This window comes from Schistocerca cancellata, chromosome 5, assembly GCF_023864275.1.
Source record: "Schistocerca cancellata isolate TAMUIC-IGC-003103 chromosome 5, iqSchCanc2.1, whole genome shotgun sequence".
Classification (NCBI taxonomy): Eukaryota; Metazoa; Arthropoda; class Insecta; order Orthoptera; family Acrididae; genus Schistocerca; species Schistocerca cancellata.
The window spans coordinates 423059638-423064300 of NC_064630.1; the positions used below are offsets into that span (position 1 = coordinate 423059638).

At 44.4% G+C, this 4663-nt stretch overlaps 1 pseudogene; it reads left to right on the top strand.

Moving 5' to 3' along the window:
* The first annotated feature begins 2198 nt into the window (after positions 1-2198).
* LOC126189310 (5S ribosomal RNA) lies at positions 2199-2318 on the top strand (annotated as a pseudogene).
* The last annotated feature ends 2345 nt before the right edge of the window (positions 2319-4663 follow it).

Sequence of the window (4663 nt, forward strand, 5' to 3'; positions counted from 1 at the left end):
GAGGCGCTACCGCAAGACCCCGAGCTGCGGGCTAATGTATATTTCGAGGGGTATTCGGAAAGTAAGTTCCGATCGGTGGCGAAATGCAAATCACTGTGAAAATCCAACGAAGCTTTGCACAGATGTGTTGGACAGTGACTCTAGTATGCCCGTCGATCACGTGAAGTCGCTCTTTTCAGTGCTTATCGCACAGTGAGCGCGTAAAAATGTCTAGAAAATAATTTCTCCCGCCAAGGATGAATGCCTGTGAGAGATTTCGTGGAGTCCACTCAACGAAACTGTTACGCATTTCCTTCTTCATGACAATTGTCGACCGCACACTACAGAGGCAAAGGCGACGCTCTTGCAGCGTTTTCGATGGTAAGCGTTTGATTACCGACCATACAGCCCGTACTTGGCTTCCTCTGATTTTCACCTGTGCTCACATGAACCGCTGGCTACGAAGACATTTTGGTACAGAACAACAAGCTGCAGGTCTGCGCTGAGAATCAGCAGACTGAACTTCTATTACGAGGGTAGTGGGAAGTTGATACAATGCCACTACAGTTGTCTCAGTCGGAGCTGTGACTTTGTAGAGAAGTAGCTGGAGTGTGTAGGTAATTGTTGCAAATAAAAGATTTTTGATTTTCCGAATAGCGCTCGTATAATAGTCAGTTTAGGCACATACCTAATCTCTCTTATTCTTGAAAAAGATTTATATTGCATGGTTAATTAATTCAAATGAATTCTCTTTTCAGTTCTTTCTCTCAAAGTTGACTTTAATGATCAATTTTAATTCTGAAACCTACGTGTATAGATGTGTATTTTATGACGGGGACAGTGCGGTGGCAGCTGAGGAGCGGTCCAGAGATGTCAGTGTCGGAGGGACGAGTATTGTCGCTGCAACTGAAGCAACCGCGCGGCAGACAGCGCGAGGATTGCTGTGGGGTTACGGGCCATTATGAGCGCTGCATGTGTTGCAAGGCATTACGTATTACGCATTGCTGCCAGCGCAGACGGTCGCTGCAAAAAGACCCGCGGAGGCGGCCGAGCGTGGATACGCTGCCCTGTGCACTCGGCTGCTAGCTGCCGAGCCGTCGCCAGTTTCTCCGGAGATGCCCAGTCTCGGACGCGAAGGTCCTAGTTCACAGCCTTGACTGTTATCAGCATCAACTGAAAGACAGCAGTACCTGCAACTGAGCACCTTTGTTTTAAAGCTCCGTAACATGCTTCAGAGAGCTGTACTGCCAACTGTACTGGAGTGAACCTACATCTATACGCCGCAAACAACCTTGAAGTGCGTGGTGGCGGGTACTTATAGTACCACTGTTACCTCCATCTTTCGTGTTCCACTCGCGAATAGTTCGCGGGAGGAACAATCGCTGGCAAGCCCCCGTGTTAACCCAAATATATCTTTTAAATGATAAACCACACCGTGATACAGAGCGCCGCTCCTGCAGCGTCTGCCACTAGAGTTGTTTGAGGATCTATGTGACGCTTTCGTACTTAGTAAATGAACCTCTAACGAAGCGCGCCACTCTTCTTTGGATCTTCTCTGTTTCCTCTACCAGTCCTTTACTTCCTTCGTTGATGGACTACATTTCCTGCGGATTCAAAGGGGCTCTAAGCACTGTGGGACTTAACATCTGATGTCCGTAAGTTAGTTAGGTTTAACTAGTTCTAAGTCTAGGGGTAGACTTAGAACTAGTTAAACCTAACTAACTTACGGACATCACACACATGCATGCCTGAGGCAGGATTAGAACCTGCGACCGTAGCAGCAGCGCTCCTGAGAATTCTTCCAATGAATCTCATTCTGATATCTGCATTACTCACGAATAATTGTAAATGGTATTTCCCTTACAAATCGCTCCGAACGCTTACTCCTATGTATTTTATGGCAGTAACTGCAACCAACGATTTTAGTGTGTAAATATACAATAAAGGCCTTTCTGTCTGTGTATTCGCAATACATCACAGCTATTCATGTAGAGCGTCCGTCGCCACTCCCTCTACCAAGCGCCAATCCTCTGCAGATCTTCCTGCACTTCGCTACAATTTTCTACCTTTGCCATTTCTTTGACAGAACATCATCATCCGCGCAAAGCCTCATGGAACTTCCGACGTTATCTACTAGGTCATTTATATATATTATGAAAAGTACCTAATAGTATAACTATACTATTATTATATAAATATGTATTATTACTACTTCACAAGCCAACGGCCTTGTCGCAGTAGTGGTAACACCGGTTCCGTCAGATCACCGAAGTTAAGCGCTATCGGGCTGGGCTAGTACTTGGATGGGTGACCATCCGGACAGCCGAGCGCTGTTGGCAAGCGGGGTGCACTCAGCCCTTGTGAGGCAAACTGAAGAGCTAAGAGCTACTCGATTGAGAGGTAGCGGCTCCGGTCTCGGAAACTGACATACGACTGGGAGAGCGGTTGGTGACCACATGCCCCTCCATATCCGCATCCAGTGACGCCTATGGGCTGAGGATGACACGGCAGCCGGTCGATACCGTTGGGCCTTCGTGGCTTGCTGGGGAGGAATTTAGTTTTTACTACGTCATAAGTGCTGTTATCTCTGCCGTATTACTACAAGTAATCGACGGCAATGCTGTTCAGAATTATAATTAACGGTGCTGGGGAACATTACAGCACTTAATTTGTACGCGAGTTTCAAATGTAACCTCAGATAATCTTATGAAGAAATAACATTTGTGGTATACTGAAAATAATTAAATAGCTCTGATGATAGGTACAGCACTCCGAAATATAGTATTTCTCATAAAACAGACAGCAAGTTGGACGAAAACAAAAGATTCCTTTGTACTGGAAAGACAGTGTTGACGACTTTTATCTACACAATTTTTTACCCCTGATTTCTGAAATCAGTATTGACATTAATCAGGTTTCAGAAAGACAATTCTTTGCCTAAATAACGATCCGCCCACGATACGGTCGATTAGATATCCCTGCATTTGCCTTCAGCTATTTACGGAAACCACGGAAAATCTATATCAGGATAGTTGGACGAGGAGTTTTGAATAGAAGTTTTCCCGCACACGAGTCCAGTGGCATATGAATGCGCCACATAGCTTTGTGTTTTTGAAAAGTGTCGCTGTCGCCTTCGCGTAAGACATTTAACACGTAAGAAATGAAGGACAGAGTTTTGATATGTGAACTGATATATAATCTTAGGTTTTCCTAGTTCCACGTTCCATATATCAGTATAAATACATAGACCCCGAAACGGGAAATCGCCTCATCCATTTAAAAAAAAATCTATAGTTTTTTACTATTACCACTGGCACCATCATCGTGTTCTAAATATTTGTTTTATGGAAAACTGCAGAAGATGCAAATATAGTTTAAATTATGTTGATAGCCGCTTGAGTAAACTCTAGACGTAAATGAGCCGTTTGATTGGAGTGGCGCAAAAATCTTACCTAGTTCTGTTTTTGTGTTTAAACTGAATGTTCAGTTTACGGTCCGCCCTTTTTAGCTGAAAGGTCAGAGCGTCTGACCGCAACATATAGAGCTCGGGTTCGATTCCCGGCAGGGTCGAAGGTTATCTCCACTCGGGGCCTGGGTACTGTGTTGTTTTCATCATCACTTCATCATCTTCGACACGAAAATCGTCCAGTGTGGCGACAACTGAAAAGACTGTCAAGACAGAGACCGAACTTCTCCAAGTGGGGACTCCCGACCATCTACGACATTCGATCATTTCGTTTCATTCGGTTTAAGAACCTTCTTTGCAATGTTTCGGACGTGCTTTTTGCTGCAAACATGACGTCAAAATCAACGTGGAACGAATTTAAAGTTATGTTTCACGATGAAAATATGGTGTTCGTTAGTAAATAAACAGTGGTATATATACACAGTGATCCAACCTTCCATTGGTATTACTACACTCTCCCACGCAAGTAGACGTACGAACAACAGCGAACTAAATCATCTCTCGCCGTTCCTGTTATATTCACGTACAGTACATGGGAAGAAAGATGTGGATGTCCTTCTATACACGCCATTCATAGTCGTTATATGAGATGCAACGTCTGGTCTGAAACATGTTCAGTGGAACAGGTACATCATCAGAAATAAGAAGAATGTCTGCAGTTGACCCCAAACCGTCTCAAGAAGCTATGTGGTTGGATAAGATCGAGGAGGAAGTACAAGTGACAGGCATCAAACCTACTCATGTGCATGACAGACAGTTGTGGTGGAGCGCGAGGAACAATGCCCATCTAATAGCCTCCAAATTTGTGTTTACCGATACGTTCCGTGAGGCTCTCACGATACAGAGCACGCAGTTTTCTTTTGACACTTTTGCATGTCTTTCATTAATCCACCTTAGTTTGGGGTCTCAAACCGTCAACAGCACTCAATAAATAGCCGAACGAGTATTTTGTAAGCAATTTACGTCGAGCATAAGAAACGTGCCATGAAGACCTCCCAATTAGTTCGTCTCAACATTTGGTAGCCAACGGTTCATGCCATCACAGGGGAACTCTCACATGTCCGTGTTGCTTAGACGCTGGCGAGCGGCTTCTCGCCCACGACTCCAGTCTGGTACCTGTTCTGACAATAGTTGAGAGCTCTAGAAAAAATGTAAAACGTCAGATTTTAAAGATCTTTTCTGTGCACTTACGTATTTCGTTTCGACACACAATATTTA